The sequence below is a fragment of the Panthera uncia genome, assembly GCF_023721935.1.
Source record: "Panthera uncia isolate 11264 chromosome B2 unlocalized genomic scaffold, Puncia_PCG_1.0 HiC_scaffold_25, whole genome shotgun sequence".
NCBI classification, from domain to species: domain Eukaryota; kingdom Metazoa; phylum Chordata; class Mammalia; order Carnivora; family Felidae; genus Panthera; species Panthera uncia.
The window spans coordinates 3,059,547-3,080,643 of record NW_026057581.1 but is presented as its reverse complement, the minus strand read 5'-3'; the positions used below and the strand labels follow the sequence as shown (position 1 = coordinate 3,080,643).

The window sequence follows — 21,097 nt, the reverse complement described above, 5'->3', positions numbered from 1 at the left end:
CAAGAAGAAAAAAAGTTAAAGGTAGCATGGGAATTTAATGTCAAGGATTAAGAAGAACCTCTACATTTCTAAGTATTTTTCTGTCCTTCTTTTTGCTTATCCGCTTTCTCTAGTGGATCAATTGCAAGTGTAATAAAAGATTAATTTTTGTTATATTTACTCTTATTTCCGTTGCATATACAGTATTGTGTATCTGCCAGTTTTATCAAGCGCCACAGTTCTTTTTTTTTCTTAGTAAGATTTAGCCAACGTCTGAAAACGATGTCTGAAAACAAAGCCAGTGTCTGAAAAACTGAAAACAGCTTTGAAAATTCTCTATTCTGTGCATCCTCTCTGCAGTTCTGGCTTCCTAAGTGGAATAGGAGGACTCCAGAAGGAGGGAAGATTGGAAATTTCCTGTTTGAGATACTGATTCCAAAACACCAAATGTGCTCACGAGTAAAAGAGTGATGCACTGGATGTGCCCAAATTTCGGATTTCGGATTTCGGTTTCAGAAGTCAGACCCGAGCTGGATAGGGAATTGGAAATTTAAAAAAATTAAAAAATTAAAATAATTTAAAAAAAAAAAAGATTAAAGCCTGGGCACTTTTCGGCATCTGTATAGTGGTTTCAGAAGAAATCCCTAATGTTTTCCCCAATCATTTTCAAAAATTTTCTTCCCCCGCTGTTTTACTAAAAGACAACTACCTGCTTACAGTTTCAAGGGCAAACATAATATTACCCAGGAAATTGGTGTATTTCGTGCTGTTTTGTGTGCTTTGCAGCTTCCAAAGTTGGTCCAGCAGGTGTAACACCTGGAAAGAAAACACTACTCCGTAGTCGGCAGGATTCGAACCTGCGCGGGGAGACCCCAATGGATTTCAAGTCCATCGCCTTAACCACTCGGCCACGACTACGCGACTGCTCCCCAGCTGTCTGGATATATTCCCATGAGGAATAATATCTTCCCTGTTTGTGAATTGATTTTCCTGCTGGTCTAACAACTCTGGACCGCCTATTATCATACTAAAAAGAACAAGATTTTGAATATCGAGACGTTGATAACAGAAGTTATTACAAATTGTAACGTTTGCCTGTCGTGGGAAACACCAAAGCCCCTGCGGACGTCGCATTCAATCCAACAGGTGCGGGGGTACCCAACTCAGAGATTGAGTTACAAGGGACCAAAGGGAAGCAAAGACAGGAAGCAGGTGTTTGTCCCAAATTCCCTTGGGGATTCTTACACCTCCAGATCCGGTCCACTCCCTTTTTCTAAAATTTGAGATTGAGCTAAAGAAGGGTGCCGAGGAGATAGCAGAGGATGGTTTCGATCCATCGACCTCTGGGTTATGGGCCCAGCACGCTCCCGCTGCGCCACTCTGCTCCCCACACCAAGCTGGCTTTTCAAATTTAAATTTCAAGGCAGTAAATTTTGGCGCCTTCTTACTTATGAGATAGATGTCTGGGTGCTTTTCAGCGATTGCCTCGAAGACTGAGAAAGGATACCCCCGGCTCCGTGCACGGCCACCCTCCGCCCCTCAAATGCCAGCGGCTTACAATTCGCCCCGGAAAGACCGACCGGTTGAGGTCAGAGTGCACGCCCCCTCCAGCAGGAAGACGTCTCAGGTCATGGGGAAAACCAAATGCATGCCAATTGGCATCATTTATAAGCTGAAATTGCAAAAGGAGGGCTTGCTTTGATCTTTCTCAGCCAAACTGGGATACAAGAAACACTGTTACTTTAACGTACTTTTAGCTTGTAAGTTTTCGGTCAAAATGTTTTCACCCGCGCGCTGGGTAAAAGGCAAACGCTGCATTGGCCGGGAATCGAACCCGGGCCTCCCGCGTGGCAGGCGAGAATTCTACCACTGAACCACCAATGCTCCGTGTGTTTTTGTGCCCGTATTTGTCCTTATAGCTACAGTTATACAGTCTCTGGAAAGAGCAATGAGCTTGTACGCTTTTTCCCTAGAATTTTTCTAAACCCAATCAAAGAAAAAATTATACCTAAACATTCTGAGAAAACCTGTGACCTAGAAGAAGTGAAACTGCTGATATGTGGCCCTTGGAGGCTTTTGAAGGTGAAAAACAAGTATAAATACCCAACATATAAAAATGTCTTTTCTCCATCCCCCGCTTCCCCCCTTACTTCATTAATGGAAACAAATTCCAAAAATCTCTCCTTTAGGATGCAAGCCAATTCGGTTAATTACTGGGTCAAAGCGCTCAACTGGAGGTTGAAACAAGTTACCACATTCTGGAAAAAAGACCTATCGTCACTCTGCCGTGAAGACCCAAGTTTGTATAAGAAGGTTATGGTCATCAGACGCGAGAATAGTACAGAAAATGCTGAAAGTAGGAATTCTCCCGAATCCTATCCCTTACACACATCCCCGTGACTTGCCCTTTGGAGGGTGGCCACTGGCCGCCGAGGTCGGTGTGGGGCTTGGGAACCAAAAGCCAAGCGGGACATGGAAATAAACAGAAGTTATATCCCTTGCTTTTGAGGACTTTTCACTTGTCTGGAGAAAAAGCCAACACAGAGAAAACCATTGACGATCCATGAAAATTATCTTTCCCAAAGTGAGCCTTGAGTTTGGTTTTCTGGGAGGTAATGGGCTCTGATAGTCCGGATGATACGAAGCATGTGAGAGCCAGTTTTTCACATGCCTCTATCTCCTGGTCTCTATCTCTTTGCACCTTTTCTTCAGAATAGAGAACTCACAGTATTTACTTGGCAGGTGTGATTAGGCCGCTCTGAAGGGGAGGAAGCTCCAACAGCAAATTGATCTTCAAGTAAGAACTGGGGCCATGAAATAGGTTTCTCCAAACAGGAGAAATAGGTTTGAAATAGGATTCCCTAGCAACAGAAGAAAAGAGAACTGGACAGCATGAGACATAAAAATCAACCTGATCAAGTCACGTAATGTCTTCGTTCTTGTTTACTCGTGCCTAAAGGGTGCCTACATTCCTCCAGGGGCGTCGAAGGTAAATTCAGAGGATGGCCATTAAAGCGGTTTGAAAAACAACATAAAACCACCCGTCAAATATTAGTTACTGGTTTCTATTCCATGTAACTTTTTAGTGAACCTTCGAACGTCAGAAATTTTACCGTATTTCTATCGGAAGCAGATACATTCAGTATAACACACATCACTGGTGTTCATGTCAGTGGGGCTGTGTCCCCCCAGGCTGTCAGTTAGGCTCTGACAGGAGGCCTGGAGGCCAGCATGGAGGAAGCCGTTACCGGCCAGGGGAACGAACACGTTATGCAACTTGATCCAGTGGAGTTTTCGGGCTCATACGGGCCAGTTTTGTTTTCTTCTGTTGCTGGGATTTGGAGAAGGCCAGAGGCCTGTCCGGGCCCAACGCCCCGAGAAGCCCCATCACACGGGGGCCGAAGGGTGGAGCCATGGCAGGGAGCCCCCGAGCAAGTGAGGAAGAAAGAGCAAAACTCTGCTTCCCACCCCCAAGGAATAAATATTCGGCCCCCGATTAACTACTGTCAATAAAAAAAAAAGATAGAAACACAACCCCCCATGGGCAGTTCCAGCACAAACCTCCCTGCTCCCTCTCCCTGCTCACTCTCGAGTGCTCACTCTCTCCCTTCCCCCTTCCCCCTCCTCTCCCCACCCCCTTTTCTCCTGCTCTCACATCTCCAGAGTGTACTTTCCGCTTTAATAAACTTTCCCACTCCTGTGCTACTTGTCTGCCCTTGAATTCATTCTGGTGACCAAGACCGAGAACCTTCGGCGAGGCCCATGGAGCTGGCTGAGGCCAGGCCCAGGCTCACCTGGCAACAGAATCATGCAGCAAACAAGGGAGAACATTCCTTTCAGAGGAAAGGTCGGGGACAAAGGCCCTGTCCTGGGAAGGAGCGACACGTATTTGAGGAACCGAATGGCCTGGGCGACACACGCTGGGTTGTTTTAAGGAGGAGGATAATCAAGACAAGATCTGTGTGTACAGACATGCGCCATAAGGACTTGGATTTCACGGAACACGAGGAGATCTGGGACGAGGTCCCTGTCAACACCCAGGGCAAGAGATGTTGATGGAAGAAAAGAGGTCCTGGTGGAACAGAGAAGGAGATGGGCTGTGACGTTTTAGGAAATCACACTCAGTGGGACTCCTGCTCAGACCTGGGAGTGAAGAAAAGGAGGTCCCCAGGATGGTTCTAGATTCCTGGTTGGGTGGGGGCGGGGCGGGAATGAAGCAGAGAAGGAGGCACACCCTGTTGCAGGCAGCCGGGCGAAGGAACAGTCCAGAAAGCAACCAGAGCAGAAAGAGGGAAACAGAAGACTGTGCCTCCCCCGACGTGGTGACTGTCCAAGAGAGTGTTTACGTGAAACCTTTCTTTAAAGAAGGTTGCAAAGGACGCACTGTCCATTGGGGGGCGGGGGCTCTTCCCCCAGCGAGATTCCCCACAACGCGTGCCACAAAACTCTGGGCAGAGCAGATATTCTGTCCTTTCTGTCATGTTAAAAACAGGACCACGGGCCCAAGATGGAGTCACCTGTGCTAAGCCCAATCGCCACACCGAGACCTAGACTTACCAGTTACAGTGTTAGCATGTCGCAGAAATGGAATCTTAAACCAGTCAGCGAGAAATCCCTGGGTCAGCACGAGGTAGGTAACCTGCCTGATAGACGCCCATCATCCCATAAAGGAACAGGACTCTGCCTGAACCAGCCTGTGTTATGCCAGTATAACGTCCTCGTTCCCAGGCCCTTCTGCCTATAAGAGTCTCATTCTGTACGGCTCCCTGGAGCTCCTTTCTCTCTACTACAGAGGATGCTGCCCCGGGCTTGAAAGGTTGAATAAAGTCAGTAAGATCTTCACAATTGGCCCAGTAAATTTTGTTTTTTAACAATCACAACTCCTGGGAGGCCTCTCAAAGTCACCTACTGGGTATACCTTGGAGGGAAATCGCCTTGCTTCTTTACCCTAAAAAAGGCTATTTGCAATTGACCCCGACGTGATTTGAACACGCAACCTTCTGATCTGGAGTCAGACGCGCTACCGTTGCGCCACGAGGCCACGGGGAAAAGGCCCTTTATCTGCCAAATTAGGATTTAAATAATCCTGTCTCCTCTCCTCCAGATTCTAAAGATTTTCTTCTGTCGATGGGTGGATTGGGTCAGCTTTCTCCCCACTATCCACAGCTTGGCTAATGCCTTGCCAAGAAAGTAAAGGAATTGACCACATTAAATATTAATACAAAAACCCAAATGCTCCCTTCTCAGGAAAACTCAGTGCTTTCTCAGGCTCAGTCTTTGCAACTCTTCAGAATTCTCCTGTTTTGAGAACTCTCCTGTGCTTACTATTTAGATCCGCAGTGAAACAGGCATCACGATGGCAAAAAACTTGGCAAAACTGCTTTACCCGTCATTCACGAGACTTCTCCCTCTTCTGAAACAGACTCCTGGCCCCGCACCGGCCCGCCTCCCTGCCTTTCTCAGCACCCGCCAGGCCCACCCCCCACCTGCTGAAAAGCTGCTGGGTCTCAAAAGCCCAGCGTAAACGACATCACTTCTGGAAATGCTCCCGGCTCCGGCTCCTCTCCGTCAGAATGTGCGGCCTTCTGGTCTGTATAGTTTGTACATGAGCAACAACTCAAATCCGGTGGCTGTTTCGCGAGCTCTTCCCACTTTTTAGTAGCCTGTGCTTGACCTTCCTGCGATGAGTCTCAAAACGCGGTCCCCTGAAGCAGAGCATCAGTTTCAGCTAGGAACTTGCTAGAAAGGCACATCTTCGTCCATGCCCCAGAACTACCGAAGCGGGGACTCTGGGGATGGGCCCCTGCCGCCTGTGTGCCAACAAGTTCTCCAGGCGATTGTGATTCGGGGGAAAGGCGGAAAATCACTGCTCCAGCCTGGAGATCACCTACTTTCCTCTCTCAAGAAAATAAACTTCCTGTCCCCTTCCAGGATGGAGGATGGACAATGTCTGAGCCAGCAGGGGCCGCCACAGCTAAGTGCCACAGATTGGGTGCTTTAAGCCACGGATTTCTTTTCTGGCATTTCCAGGGACTACGAACCCAAGATCGACCCTGTCAGCAGGCCTACTGATGGCTGTCTTCTCCCGGTATCTTCACTGGGTCTTTGTCGTGTCTGTGTCCTAATCTCTTTTAAGAAGGACACCAGTCCCGTTGCATCAGGGCCCACCCATATGACCTTCCCCTGCTTTGTCTAGGTCTTAAGAAGCCCTACCTCCAGATACAGTAACATCCTGAGGGGCTGGGGGTTAGGCCTTCAACATTGTGAAGGGGGGCCGGTGGGACACACAGCTCTGCCCCTGACTTGGAAGTTTCCAGATGGAAGCCCCTGCTGACAATTCCTGAGCCCCGCCCTGGGGTGCCAGGATGGAGGGTGCACGGGTAAATGCGACTGCCTCTTTGCTTCTCCCACACTATTTGCTTAGGCCCCCGCTTTCTGGAGTCTGACAACCTCCCTCGGCCTTCCAGATGGCAAGATCTTGTGGCCGTTATCTCCTGTCCCCAACTTGTCCCATTGGAACTTCTATTTTGGAGTTGTTCCGAGAGGGATTCGCGCAGTGCGCAGAAATGAATTCTTGTGTTTATCCCACCATCTCTCCCTGCCACGGTGGTCCCAGGGCACGGGGAGGAATCGAGTTTGGTCTTTGCCTCTCCCGGCTCAGCCCCGCGCCCACGGTCCCCTCAGGGCTGTGGCCTCTGCTCCCAGGTGCCGTCCAAATATAAAGCACTGTCTGTTGGTCATTGTCGCTTCACCCTCCTCTCCTCCGCACTTATCTTGCTGGAAACTTGACAACATTTCTGACCCCGCGGCCCAACTTGTTTCCCCCACTAGACTGTAAGATTTCTTTTTTTGTCCTCGAGATTTTATTTAAATCCCAGTTAGTTAACATACAGAGTGATATTGGTTTCAGGGGCAGAATTCAGGGATTTATCACTTACACCACCCAGTTCTCCTCCCAACAAGTGCCCTGCTGATGACCGTCACCTAGTTCACCCACCCCCCCACCCACCTCCCTCCATCAACCTCTGGATGGTTCCCTACAGTCAGGAGTCCAGACTGTCAGACTTCTGAGGCCTCGGAAACGCCTTGCTTTGCAATAATGATTTCACGATGTTGCAGTCACAGCGCCAAGATCATTTTCCTTCCCCAAAGTTCCCCACGCACCCCCTCATGCCGCAGGAGGACCACGTGGCCTAATGGATAAGGCGTCTGACTTCGGATCAGAAGATTGAGGGTTCGAATCCCTTCGTGGTTGCTGCGGGGCTCACTTATTACACTCCAGGCCCTTCCTGCTACTTGCTGCTGTTTTCTCGGTTCAGTCCGTGAACAGATTCTTCTCCTTCTGACGCTAACATAGTTTTACCCCCCACCCCCTCCTCCCAGGTCTCCTCCACACCCCCGCCTCCGTTTGTGACCCCGCTGCCCTCCCCGCGAGTGACTGGCCCTCGATGTCGCTCACCCCCTCTTCTGGCCGGCAGCTGCCCCCGGGAGCTTCTCGGAAACGCGGACCTTGCCGGCCCGTCCCCGACCCTCTCGGCGGGGCGCCCGTCTGGGAGCCCGGGTTCCAGCCCGGCTGCAGGGGGCGCTCCCCGGCCCCCCGGCCCCCCGCGCCCGCTCGGCGCCCCGCCCCAGACCCCGCCCCGCGCTGCTGAGCGCCCGCCCACCTGCACCCCCGGGAACGCGGGAAAGCGAGGCGGCCCTGGGCACCCCAGGAAAGACCGGAGCCTGGGGAAGGCAGGAAAGAGGTCACGCTCGACGGCAGCCTCTAACAAATGTAGGCAAGGGGTAGGATTAGAAGACCCGCCACCGTCCGCAATCCCCAGAGAAGTAAGAGACTCAGCAAAGAGCATTAAGGATCTTAAAACCTTAACAGGGTTAGCGGGAAACAGCACGCGCGTGGTGGTAAAGGCCCACCCCCAAGGTTCCCTGCTAATTGCAAAGGAGAAGAAAGCTCGGAGGGGACCGCTCCGGCTTCCCTGTCAGTTGGATGCCCAGACAAATGCCTCTGGATGGGAACTAGGTACTCGAATCAAAACGATCTAATCCATCACTGCGATTTAACTTCTGGTTTAGAGAGCAGGGAGGAATAAATTAAAAGTTGCCTTGGGAGACAGGGAGACAGAGTCAGAATGTGAGACGTTTTAGAAGATAACCGGCTTGGATTTTTTTTTTTTAAGTCAATGTCAGAACAGTAACAGCAACAGGAAGTTGGGATGCTGTTCCAAACAGAAAGGGACTAAGGAAATGTCGCAAATCAAAGGCAGAGGCTCAGCACCGAGAACCCGCACCTTGTGAGGACCAGCAGACGCTTCCTCGCTTCAGGACTTCCCGGGCTCCCTGGACAGCGTGGCCGGAAAGGAAGCTGAGAAGGTCAGATAGCTCCCATGACGAGGGCCTCTTCTGCCGTTTGTGCCCTTTTTATAGGCCACAAAGTACCTTTTAAGACTTTAAAGGAGGGAAGGGACACAGATTTGCACGCTCAGGTAAAGACATGGATCGGTGGTGACCCAGCCCGACCTACGCCATCTGCCCCAAACTGCGTCTCTGGTGTTCTCTCTCACCGCTGCCCCTCCCTGGGCCCCTCGAAAATGCAATGTTCCAGCCAGACAGAACTTTCTTCAGTTTCTCTCCTATTCTGCGAGGTTTAGGTCTAGAACACCACGCACCTTTCCAATTTGGCCAGCTCCCACACATCCTTCAGATCTGAGCTCGAATATGATTCATTCCACATATATTCATTGATTACCCATTTACCCGTTCAGAGGTAACAAAGGCAGAACCGGAAACTGTCTTCATGCAACTCGGAGTCTAATGAGTGACCCTCCAGGCAACCACCCAAGGTGGCCACGTCTGGGACCTAGCACTGCTCCAATAGGCCACGTGGCTCCCTGGACCTCTCACTTGCCATACCCAATTGTAAATGTTCACTTCTACCATTGTTTACTCTAGAAAGCCCTTAAAGGAGGGGCTATATTTTTCCTGCTCTCCATTGAATGAGCAGCACCTAGCAGAATGCATGACACGTGATTGTGCTCAAAATAAAATTTTTCAAAGAATGAAGAAATGAACCCATTCAGAGACAAGAGCCTGGAGGCCAAAATACTGCTAAGAAGTTGTTGCAATCACTCCTATGAAAACCTGTAAGAAGCTGATCTAAGAAAAAGGGCCTGTGGCTCGGGAGGAAGAGCCAGATTTGAGAAAAAAAAATTAGGAGGTGGAACTGAAGGCTTGATAATCTACGGGCTGTGGGGAGAGAGTAGAGAAAGGAAGAAAGTTAGGGGGAGTTCTAAGTCTTTGGCTTTGGCTCCCATAAAATCTGGGTTGTTGAAGGAGGTTCGAGTTTGCAGAGAAAGGGTAGAGCATTCATTTTGGGACATAGTGCTTTTGAGATGCCCATGCACGTGCAAAAAGAAATTACCAAGCCGGCATATATTATGAAGCCCTGAAGAAAGGTCTGGGCTGGAGATCATTTTCAGCACATGAGCATGGATTATCAGTCATGTTTTATCCTTCTTGTGTTCACAGAATGGAGCTATTGATGAAGTACAGAATCTCCTATTTGCACACTAATACACCCACGCTCCTACACATACAGATAAGATTGTGATAATAATCGTTGTGTAGTTTCAGAAATGCGGCGATCCTGGGGATCTGTTCTTGCTCTGACGGTGATCTTTGCAAATACGTTTTAACTATCATCCACAGAGTATCAGATACAGTTGTTCTCCCCCTTGGGAGAGAAGGCCCCGCGCAGTGAAGCAGATTTGACTGCCAGAAATATTTTCTCCTTCCCTATCCCATTCAACAACATTCCGTCAGCCGCTTTAAAATATTTTGAAAAATAAATGAACATTAAAAAAAAATTTTTTTTAAATAAAATATTTTGAGCTTTACCAAGGCACAAGAGACAGGTTTCCCTATGGAACATTTTGATGGGTCCCCTTTCTTGAATTTGAACGTGATGGTTACAATAGCAGCTGACGATTTATTGAGCCCTTGCTGTATTCCAGGCACTGGGTTCGGCGCGTGAAGACATGGGGTGTCTGTGACGACATCTTTGTCCGGTGATTCGCTGAGAATTAATGTCCTACTGCGGCAAAAATACGAGGATTTTTAAAGGATTATTCGAAGGCAATTCTTTACAGAGGATTATCGCCACAAATCGCTGATTTGCATTCTAGAAAACGCCCAAAAAGCATTCTCAGGTGGCCACGTGCTGGAACGCAGGTTGGGTGAGACTTCGCTGGTGTCATTAGAGGGGATCGTTTGTTTCGTCCTCTTGTGTTACTAAATCCTGAAGTAGCCTAGAATACATGATATATCGTAACATGGCGGAAGTGGAAAAAAGCGTCCCAGTAGCTGTAGTCGTGGCCGAGTGGTTAAGGCGATGGACTAGAAATCCGTTGGGGTCCCCCCGCGCAGGTTCGAATCCTGCCGACTACGACGGGCGAGTTTTATATATTTGCTCTTGTATTTGATCTTCAATTACAGCCGACTTTTAAAACCATTAAACATCCGTTCAGACGTTTGCAAGTTACATCAAAATGGAGGAATTCTCACTGACCGCGAAGGAATCCTATTGGATGAGTGAACTAAAACAAAAGAGCCAATAGAACGCTTTCGTTTGAATTCTGAGGTTTCGGGCTTGGAAATCCTGGTGATAGGGACAAAGGAAGTTGGAAGAGAAGATTCCACACATTCATATTTAGAGCGACCTAGTAAGTCTACCACCACCTTTTTCCCTAAGTGTAAATCCCGCTCGCATGCGTGGGGGCCAGTGGCGCAATGGATAACGCGTCTGACTACGGATCAGAAGATTCCAGGTTCGACTCCTGGCTGGCTCGCCATTTTGGTTAGCCACCTCCCCTTTGGAGGTTCACAATCTCCATCTTCCTTAGGCCCATGTAATTATATATATAAATATTTTTAAGCCCTTTTAAAATTTTCTTTTGTAATGTGATTTGACACAAAATAACAAAAATGCTAATAAGACACGCCTCAACTGTAGTTCATATTCTTCTTTTGCATATGTCAATTTTCTTCACATCACATCGTTCAATGGTTTTCAAAATCGACCAGTCCTCCCATGAGATGATCAATACCAAATAGAAGGAAGACCTTTCAAAGGCATCGAAGTTTCACAAAAAAGAGTATTTCTAAATACCAATTCTTTTCCTCTCTCTCTCTCTCTCTCTCTCTCTCTCTCTTTTTCAAGATTTAATTTTTTAAGAGCAGTTTTCGATTCACAGCAACACTGAGAGGACGGTACCCACGCATGCCTTCACACGTGCACAGCCTCCCCTGTTACTTACATCCCCCACCAGCGGGGGGAACATTTGTTACAACTGAGAATTCTACTTTGATACATCACAATCACCCAAAGTTCATAGCGGACGTTACAGTTCACCCTTGGTGTTATACATTCTGCGGGTTTGGACAGATGTGTAATGACGCGGATCCATCATTACAGAACCGCGCAGAGTATTTTTCACGCCCCTCCCCCATCCTCTGCGCTCTCTGCCTATTCACCCCCCCCCCCCCCCCCCCCCACGCCCGGGCCACCACTGATCGTTTAGCGTCTTCGTTGTTTTGACTTTTTTCACAATGTCATACAGTTGGGATCATATCATGTGTAGCCTTTCCGCTTGGCTTCTTTAACCTAGTAACAGGCATTTAAGTTTTCTCCGTGTCTTCTCGTGGCTTGGTATCTCATTTCTTTTTCATGCTGCGCATTCTTCCACTGTCTGCAGGTCCCACAATTTATGCATTCCACTCACCTCCGGAAGGGCATCTTGGTGGCTTCCAATTTTGGCAATTATGAGTAAGCTGCTACAAACATCTGTGTTCATGTTTCCGTGTGGACATATATGTCGACTCCTTTGGGCAAACGACAAGGAGGGCAGTTGCTGGATGGTATGGTAAGAGCATGTGTCGTTTTATAAGGAACTACCAAACCCTCTTCCACAGTGGCTGTGCCATTTTGCCTTCCCTTCAGCAATGAAGGAGAGTTCCTGTTGTCCCACATCACTGCCAGCATTTGATGTCAGTGTTCTGGACTTTGGACATTTTAAGAGGTGATTTTTAATTTTCATTTCTCTCATGACGTGTGATGCGGAGCACCTTTTCATATGTTTTTTAAAAAGGGCCTTAACAGACATCACCGAACATACAGACGGCAGATGGGAAATTTTGTTAGGTTTTTATTTCTATCCTCCTTTCTACATGCACATAATTTAAAGAGTCAGACATCGCACTAGATTTGAAACAAGAATTAACAATCTCTTCTTTCCCTCTCGCTGAGCTAAAGATTGCTTTGGGACGAAAAGGCCTGTACTTAGCAGAGGATGGTTTCGATCCATCGACCTCTGGGTTATGGGCCCAGCACGCTCCCGCTGCGCCACTCTGCTCCGGGGATGTGCCTCTTCATGATTAACCTTCAGTTTCTGTCTGGTTTGCCCCTTCCTCCCGCTGCCCCTGCAATCTGTACAATTGGAAACTGGGTTCTCTTTTTTCTCTCTAGAGTAGTAATGATTTGTCTTTTGTAATTCACTAGCCCTGGGCCTGAACTAACGCCCAACAGAAGGGTGAAGAAGAAATGGAAAAGCTTATTGTGGGTATGCTTCTCCGGGGCACAAAGGCGTGATCCGCTGTGACATCTGATATTGTGTACCGTGTGAATGTGTACGTTAGGTCTGGAACAGAATGCCTGCCTGTATCCCACTGTCGTGTCTTAAAGCCATTCTAAGTTATACAAAATAATAGACTCTGATGAAGGAAACGTGCTTGCACTTTCCCCTGTGCTGTGGTGTGATGGTTCATAATCTTGGGGGCGGGGGGGGGGGGGGCGGACGGAAGTCTTGAGCCCCAGGTGAGAGGAAAACGCACATTCCCGCACATATACTTTACATTGACTTTCAGAGGGTTCGCGGAACTTCCAGCCCCGAAGACTTTCTCTGAATTGGTGCTTCACTCCCTACAGACTCAATCTGACAAACAAAAACGTTCAGGTTTTCTCGCCTCTGGAAAGGAATTCACCTCTCCTGTGCCTCGCAGTGGTAGGGAATCGCAGAGAGCCAAGGACGGCTGGCCTGGCGATGCGACCGCCCCGGTCTGGAAAGGCTGGCCCATGTGTGGAGCGGGTGAGCTAAGGTCGCCTACTAGAACCGGTCGTCTGGGAACACCTGCTAAGCTTGCGAAGGTTGGAGGGACCTACAGATGAAGAGATGGGTCCGCCAGCACGGAAGTGAGCGTGTGGAGAGAAGGCAGGGAGGGTTGGGAATATTAACGGACGAGCCGCTGAAAAGTGAAATCGAGAACGTTTGCAGTGGGTCTCTATGGGCCCCCGGATGCAGTAACAACATCGTACGTTCCTGCGTATGCTCGCCTTTTATTTACATTTTGGAGGTGTTTTAAGGAGGGGATCCAAGGCCGGAGAAAGCTGAGAAGGCACCTTCCTACACCCCCATCCGTCTCCCTTCTCAGACCAGAGCCTCCCCCAGAGACTAAAACTACTGACCCCGACGTGATTTGAACACGCAACCTTCTGATCTGGAGTCAGACGCGCTACCGTTGCGCCACGAGGTCCCCGAGGGGCCGCGGGGTTTCTTTACCTGTCAACCTGATCCGTGGAATCGATTTTTCCGCACCCGGTGGGTGAGGACCGCGCGGGTGGAACGCGGGCCCTCCAATCACTCCCCGACTCTGCGTCCCAGTTGCTTCTACTTGACGGGCCTTCCTTCTCTATTTCACTCCTGGTTTTCTCCATCTTTATAAAAACAAACAAACAAACAAACAAAAAAAACACGTTTGCGAGAGTTTTGTTGTTTTTGTCTTTTTTAGAAATATGGCTATAGAAGGTCGGTCGCTCCGGACAGGAGTGGGGGGGAGACAGCGAAGAAAAATAGTGTTCCCCACCCCCGCCCCCCCGCCCAAGTCAGAGGGGCAACCAAGGCGGGCTTGGGATCTGTTTCCCGAGTTGCTCGTAGGTTCCCGCGGTGTTTCGGGGAGGGGGCGCGGAGGCTGACGCGGGGCGGCCCGCGGGGACCCGAGCCGCACCTGCCCGCGGACCACGGCGTCCCCGCCCCCACCCCGCGCCCCCCGTTCTCCTGCGCGGCGGGGAGACGCGATTGCTTTCCCGCTGCCAGGGTTCCTTCAGGGTCTCTCACTGGGTCTCAAACTGCCCCCGAAAAAGAGCAAGAACTCTCTTCCGGTGTGAGCAAGTAGGCCATTCTGGCGCCGGGGGTTGGCTGGTGAAAGCACCTGTCTTGAAAGTTGGAGACCCCGCTTGTGCATCTCAGGGAACGTTTTCTGCAGACCTGAAATCACGCAGACCATCTATCTCCGCAAAGAGCGAGAGGTGTCTCTGAACTCCTAGAAAAGGACATGCGGGAAAGTGATCCCCATACCTTTCTCTGGAAATTAGGGTTTCCCTTTCTTAATCTTGAAAAATGGGTCCAGCGCCCGGGGTTCGGGAGTTGTAAAGGACCATGGATACAGGACTGAAGGACCTTGCAGGTAGCGGTGCACCCTTGGTAGGTTATGTCCAGGTACAGTCACTCCGTGGGGTGGGGGGACGAGATTAGGGACCTGGGTGAGGGATATGCTGGAGCCCGCCTCATTGGGAGGTGAGGTGAACCAGGCTTTCAGAAAACAAACCTCCAAAGGTTCGGTAGAAGCTGAGGCCACTTAGGAAAAGAAATGGGGGTACAGGTGCGCTGCTGGCAGAGAATTCAGCGTGGCCATAGTCGACTGAAAGTTAAAAGTTATGCTTTCCTCCCCTACCTATACAATGGGGATAATGTTAGTAGTGCCTGCCTCCTAGGCTGGTGTTGATAAATGCAATGTGCTCGAAACGGGCGTATATATTCACTTACGTTTAGAACGACGCCTACCGGACAGCAGGAGCTCTCAGGAAAGGTTAGTGTAGGAGACACCGGTTGGCTCAGCGACAAGAGCACGTGACTCTTGATCTAGGGGTTGTGAGTTTGAACCCCACGGTCGGTGCAGGGGATATTTTAAGAGTAGATAAACTTTAAAGAAGTAGATGGTACTGTGATTACTACCCCTATGAAGTTTGCACGCTCACAGCCTGGTTTGCCGGAGACTGGAGGTAAAATTCACACGTGTCAACTGCTACTTTCCTCCACAGATTTGGAGTTCCGGGTCATCACACAGAATTAAGTGCATTGGCTTATTTCGGGTGTTAGAAATACTCCTTTTTAAAAAAAAAAGTAAAATCACGGGGGGAAAAGTAACATTGTTATCATCCCGAGTTAGGGCACAAATCAGAGGGGCTGCAGACGAGCGTGTGGTCAACTCAGACCCGCGCCTGAAATTTATGAATGTCTGTTTCTTATTTATTTTTGGCAGCTGAGACTTAAAACTCAGTGACACACTTCAGCTCATAGAAGTTTCCTCATTCGTGTATTTTAGTTCATACTTAATGCGAACTAGACAGCTGATTTCTGTCTGGTTGTTTATAATCCATTTTTTGCTAATATTGGAGGAATTCAGGATCATATTTTAAAATTAAATTGTTATCCATTCTCCCTAGCAAGTTCCCAGAGCTCCAAGCTGCTTCTCCCTCTTGCCTTGTTTTGCTGCCTGGGCAGCCTTTTCTTTCCCAAAGCGGGAGGCCCACGATCCCAGGCCTTATAGTCCTGATTTTGCTAATTACCTTCTTCCGACGTGAGGCTCAGGCAAGAGAATTTTCAGGGCCCCTCAAAGCTGCAGGCTTAGCATCGAATCACCCTTACTGTTTGTTATGATCCTGAAGCATGGTTCTGATAGCTGGCTTTGTCTTTGTGTCCATGTTTTCTGTTTCTTCCTAGTATCTGGCCCAGAAACTTGGATCTAGTCCTGAAGATCTAAGGAAAGGGACTCCAGGAATAAACCCTTTGGTTCTTGCCAGGCCCCTCCTCCACACGGTCTCCTGCCCTGCCCCCCATCCCCTACCTGCTGGCAGTTCCCCGCGAATCAGTACTTATCTGGGTCTCCAAACGTCTTTGTTCCTCTCACACATCTCATTACTGAGGACTTGACACTCTCCTTAACAAGACACATTGCTGAAATCTTCATGGAACCACCTCACCTCCGTGGGGTCGTCTCCCCTCCCCCAGGCTGGGTTCTCTCCTGATTCCTGCAGGGGGCCACCCTCTGAGTCTCCCCTTCCCACCCTACTAGGTAGGCCACGATTCAGACCGCCTCTGCAATGCCAACATAAATTTGTGTTTAAGGGGTAGACGACGGGGGTCAAGTGTCATTAAAGTGTGTTTGAAACCTAAGGAAAAGGTTCACACCCATTATGGTGGTTATTACCGAAAAAGAAAAAGGTGTTGGCAAGATATGGACAAATTGGAACTCTTACGCATTGCTGGTGGGAGTGTAAAATGATACAACCCCGTGGAAAACAATGTTGTGGGTCCTTGAAAAATGAAACCTAGAATTACAATCTGACCCAGGAATTTCACTTCTAGGTATCTGGAGATAGAGGCTGGTGATGGTCTCACTGAATTGCCACTGAATTTATACTTCAAAACTGTTAAAAATGGCAGATTCTTGTTTTGCTTTGTTTTGTTTTGTTTTTAAGGTTTATTCATTTTTCAGAGACAGAGAGAGACAGAGCATGGTGGGGGGGGGGGGGGGGGGGGGGGGGGAAGGGCAGAGAGAAAGGGAGACACAGAATCTAACGCAGGCTCCGGGCTCTGAGCTGTCAGCACGAGCCCCACCCCGGGTTTGAACCCACAGACCGTGAAGTCAGATGCCTAACTGACTGAGCCACCCGGGCGCCCCCAAAATGGCAGATTCTTATTAAGCAAGCTGAACAGAATGGATTAGAAGAGGGATCAGAGAAAATGAAAGGCCAGACTTACTGTGGCTGGCAAGCATCCAGGCAGCTTGTGACCCCCTCCAGCCCTTGAGGACTTCCTTTATTGCTTTACCATGAGAGCCGAGCTCTGGGTCACTTTTGCAATTACCTCCCGGAGCATATGGCCTGCTGACGCACATCCTAGGGGGCTCACGACTGACCTTCTACTTGGCAGGAGTAAATAACTTAACCTTAGCAGCAGCTGGCCTCTCAAGGTGCTTAAAACTGCTGCCAGATTCCTTAGAGACTTCCGCTACCTTTAGCCCCCAGCCCCCAACACCTTCCAGCCGCTTCTCACCAACACAGGTGCCGCTCTTTCTGTCCACCGGTCCCGTCCCCGTGCTTTCATAAAGGTGCTGTTTTGCACTGAAACCACCTCAAGAATTCTTCCTTGACCGTTGGCTCCCCAGCCCCAGGTGACATCAAGAGTAGACAGGATAGATGATAGATAGATAAGCAAATTCAAATATAAAAGGACAAAAAAAGAGTGTACAGTATCTATAAATTTGATTGTGTGTCCCAAGTTATAATATAAAAGGTATTTCTCATTGTGCGTCACAGTACAAAAACAAACAAAAAAAAAACCTGTGAGATTATGTGAGATCGAAGACATAGGAACCAGGGGGCAGAACGACAGGATGGAGGGACGCTCCTCAGGGTTCCCTCCAGGTGTGGACCTGTCCTGTGGAGGCCCAGGGGACCCACCGACCCCCGCGCCAGGAAGCCGAGGGAAGAGAGGATCTGCGTGGTTGCTCGCTGAGAAACCAGGGCACAAGGTTGGGGAGGCGGAGGGCACTCACCCACCGGTGACTCCTCGCCGCCCCTGGGCAGGTCAGAACTCTTCATCCCCAAAGTGAGATTCAGTTCCGAGGAAACAGGGAGCCCCCAGATTAAGTCCTGAGTGTGTGGCCCACAGCGTTCAAACCTGTTCACGGCTCTCCTAATTCTATTATTGTGGTAGGGTCCGCTCCCCAAGGAGAGAGAAGAAAGGGCAGAAAACTTCAAGGTAACCTGGCTATGCGCCTCCGTGCAACATCCCTCGTGACCTTGTAAGCTGAGACCACTTACTCAGACTAGGTGTTTGTGTGTGTTACCATATATGGGACACCAAGAAATAAAAAATGTATTAAAAACTATGCCACGTGACCTTGGGCGCTCGAACCCAACTAAGCGGGGCCAGCGCGAATAAAGCTGCTTTCTGGAATTAAAAAGCTTCGGTGTCTCGACTCTCTGTGCGGGAATCCTGCTACCTTATGACGTTCTTACGGGCAAAACCCAAACTCTTCGGTCCTGGGGATGCCCTGGGGTTCCCGCCCGGCCACCTCCGGGACCAGAGGTGGTCTTGGCGGAGAGGTGGTTTGTTCCCCGCGCAGGGCGCTTGCAGACACGCGTGGCGGCCACTAGGGGGCGGAGAAGCCTGCCGATGAGCATGGGGGGGGGGGGCCGGGGGGGGGAGGGGGGAGGGGGACCCTGCGGGGGCCAGAGTTGGGGGGGGGAGGGGAGAAAGAGCGCAGGAGGTCGGCCGAAAGGAACGACCGAGGTGGACAGAGCAAGGGAAGGGGAAAGCAGGTTATTGCAGGGAAATCATAACTCTCTGGATGGCAGTTAGGAAACTTCGCATCTGTTAACAAAAATTCAGCTAAGTACATTTGCAGATCGAATTGGCTCTAGTAAGCGATTCACGAATCGGGCAGCATCCCGTCCAGCAGGTAGAGGGGGAGCTCTGAGAGGCTGTGTGAAATGGGAGGCTTTTCCAGGAGGGAGGTGGGGCCAGGCGGTTATTAGCAAAAGAAAAGGAAAGGTTGCTTCCCGCAAAGTCACCTTCTGTTAGGCGAGGGGGGTGGCGGAGGGAGAGGCCCCTGTAGCAGATTACCTCGTTAGTGGAGACCAGAAAATTCCTAAGTGACCAGTTAAGACTGCTTGTCTGGGGGAGCTTGAAACTGCAGTTTCAGGCTAGGGATAAAGAAAGCCCTGGTTTGGTGACTCCGCCCAGGTGTCTCCACTTGGGGTCTGTAGTTTCCCTGTTGCCACATTTAACAACGTGTTCTAGATACTGTCTCATTTTTTCCTAACGCTTTTATTTTCAGCCTGAAATATTGTGGATTAAAACCAGGAAGCCTGCTCTATCCATGAGGAGGCACATTTTCGGGGTGAAGATGTCAAGAGTGCTAGACCTTCCCAGTATTTTACAGTTTTATTAAATCCATGTCTGTGGTTATTCTGGACAACATGCCACGGGTGCAGTCCTCCTGTCGGAGCTCAGACACGGAGACAAAAGGCTAGAGCAGGGCTCCAGACCTTACGGATCGTCTGGTCTCCTGGAGTCGGCGCTAGTGAGAGGGAGAGAAAATAGACTAGGAACGCGCGTAGCGAGGACGGTGACCCATATGTTATGCGGAAAAAAATAAACACGGAAGAGAGATAAAGGCAGGGGAGGAGGGAGTGATCAGGAAGGATTCCGAGCAGTCTCTTCATCTGTAAAATGAGAACAGCAGCGCCACCTCAAGGTTCCGATGAGGAACAAATGAGTTAGCATAGGCCTTAGCGAGCGCTCCATAAGTGTGAACAATAAAAAAAGAAATTGAGAGACAGGGAGTTTATTACTATAATCATGACATTTGGGGCTATACTGTTTCAGAGATTGGATTAATATTTTAGCTTCACAGAGCAGAGCTACAACAAAAGATGGAAAAAAGGTACGAGGATTTTGCACTGTAGGGGAAAAAGCTTTCTCACAATTAGCCTTGTTCCTTTTGTAAGGTAATGAGCTGCCAATCTGGTGGGGGGGGGGGGGGGGGGGGGGGGAAGCAGAGATCTGATGCCTGCCATGAAGGATGTACTTGAGAGGATTTCTGCATTTTGTGGGCATCTCAGGTGGCCAAGGTTTAGAATTCTTTTCAAATATCAAACTTTATGGTTCAACTTAAAATTTACCCAGAAATTAATCTGACCTGTATTGAATGATGCCCAGTGACTCAACAAATCCTTTTTGAATTCTTCGGCTGGTCATTTTTGGAGATTAAGCATGGAGTTTCACCGTATAGCGGAAAAACACCTGCTATGTTACATCATGGTCACAGCCAGCTGGTGGCATAATGCATTGTGCATTCCTTCCATAAAGTCAAAAATATTCCTTGAAAATGTTTTCCTTTGTGTGATAACATCTACAACCTAAATGATTGTCCACTGTTTTCTCTATTATCATGCAGAATCAAAACAGCATAGCAGTTTCAAGCAGAAACTTTGGGATGAGACATCTGGCTTTAGATCTGAGACCCTGTTCCTCTGTCTGTGAGGAGAGCAGCTTACTTGGTGGCTCTGAGCTTCAGATGTCTCTTCTGTAGAATGAACTCACCATGTAACAGTGGTGTTTTGCTGGTCAGAGTGGCTGAAATTAACAACTCAGGAAACAAGAGATGCTGGCGAGGATGTGGAGAAAGGGAAGCCTTTTACACTGTTGGTGGGAATGCAAACTGGTGCAGCCGCTCTGGAAAACAGTGTGGAGGTTCCTCAAAAAATGAAAACTAGATCAACCCTGTGACCCAGCAATAGCCCTGCTAGGAATTTATCCAAGGGATACAGGAGTGCTGATGCAGAGGGGCAATTGTACCCCAGTGTTTATAGCCATGCTTTCAACAATAGCCAAATTATGGAAAGAGCCCAAATGTCCATCAACTGATGCATGGATAAGGAAGATATGGTTTATATACACAATGGAATACTACCCGGCAATGAGAAAGAATGAAATCCTACCATTTGCAGCAACGTGGATGGAACTGGAGGGTATTCTGCTAAGTGAAATAGGCCAGTCAAAGACAGATATCATATGTTTTCACTCATATGTGGATCTTGAGAAACTTAACAGAAGACCATGGGGGAAGGGAAGGGGAAAAAATAGTTACAAACAAAGAAGGAGGGAGACAAACCATAAGAGACTCTTAAATACAGAGAACAAACTGAGGGTTGTTGGGGGGGGGGTGGGGGGAGAAAGGAAAATGGGTTATGGGCATTGAGGGCACCTGTTGGGATGAGAACTGGGTGTCGTATGTAAGCAATGATCCATGGGAATCTACTCCTGAAGCCAAGAGCACACTGTGTACACTTTATGTTAGCCAACTTGACAGTAAATTATACTTTAAAAATTAAAAAATAAAAGTGGTGTTTTAAGGATTACATGCAATAATGCATCTATAAAACAGTAGCATAGTGCCTGTGAAAAAGTAAGCAGCAATTAGCAGTTAATAAAGCTAG

At 48.9% G+C, this 21,097-nt stretch overlaps 9 non-coding genes across 9 annotated transcripts; 3 read left to right on the top strand and 6 right to left on the bottom strand.

The window, feature by feature from the left end:
• Positions 1 to 815: 815 nt before the first annotated feature.
• Positions 816 to 897, bottom strand: TRNAS-UGA (transfer RNA serine (anticodon UGA)). The gene has a single exon. It is a non-coding gene; the product is annotated as a tRNA-Ser (tRNA).
• A 395-nt stretch (positions 898 to 1,292) lies between these two features.
• TRNAM-CAU (transfer RNA methionine (anticodon CAU)) lies at positions 1,293 to 1,364 on the bottom strand. The gene has a single exon. It is a non-coding gene; the product is annotated as a tRNA-Met (tRNA).
• Positions 1,365 to 1,792: 428 nt separating this feature from the next.
• On the bottom strand, positions 1,793 to 1,863 carry TRNAG-GCC (transfer RNA glycine (anticodon GCC)). The gene has a single exon. It is a non-coding gene; the product is annotated as a tRNA-Gly (tRNA).
• Positions 1,864 to 4,948: 3,085 nt separating this feature from the next.
• Positions 4,949 to 5,020, bottom strand: TRNAW-CCA (transfer RNA tryptophan (anticodon CCA)). The gene has a single exon. It is a non-coding gene; the product is annotated as a tRNA-Trp (tRNA).
• Positions 5,021 to 7,161: 2,141 nt separating this feature from the next.
• On the top strand, positions 7,162 to 7,234 carry TRNAR-UCG (transfer RNA arginine (anticodon UCG)). Its single transcript has one exon. It is a non-coding gene; the product is annotated as a tRNA-Arg (tRNA).
• Positions 7,235 to 10,340: 3,106 nt separating this feature from the next.
• Positions 10,341 to 10,422, top strand: TRNAS-AGA (transfer RNA serine (anticodon AGA)). Its single transcript has one exon. It is a non-coding gene; the product is annotated as a tRNA-Ser (tRNA).
• Positions 10,423 to 10,750: 328 nt separating this feature from the next.
• On the top strand, positions 10,751 to 10,823 carry TRNAR-ACG (transfer RNA arginine (anticodon ACG)). The gene has a single exon. It is a non-coding gene; the product is annotated as a tRNA-Arg (tRNA).
• Positions 10,824 to 12,314: 1,491 nt separating this feature from the next.
• On the bottom strand, positions 12,315 to 12,386 carry TRNAM-CAU (transfer RNA methionine (anticodon CAU)). Its single transcript has one exon. It is a non-coding gene; the product is annotated as a tRNA-Met (tRNA).
• A 1,105-nt stretch (positions 12,387 to 13,491) lies between these two features.
• TRNAW-CCA (transfer RNA tryptophan (anticodon CCA)) lies at positions 13,492 to 13,563 on the bottom strand. The gene has a single exon. It is a non-coding gene; the product is annotated as a tRNA-Trp (tRNA).
• Between the last annotated feature and the right edge of the window lie 7,534 nt (positions 13,564 to 21,097).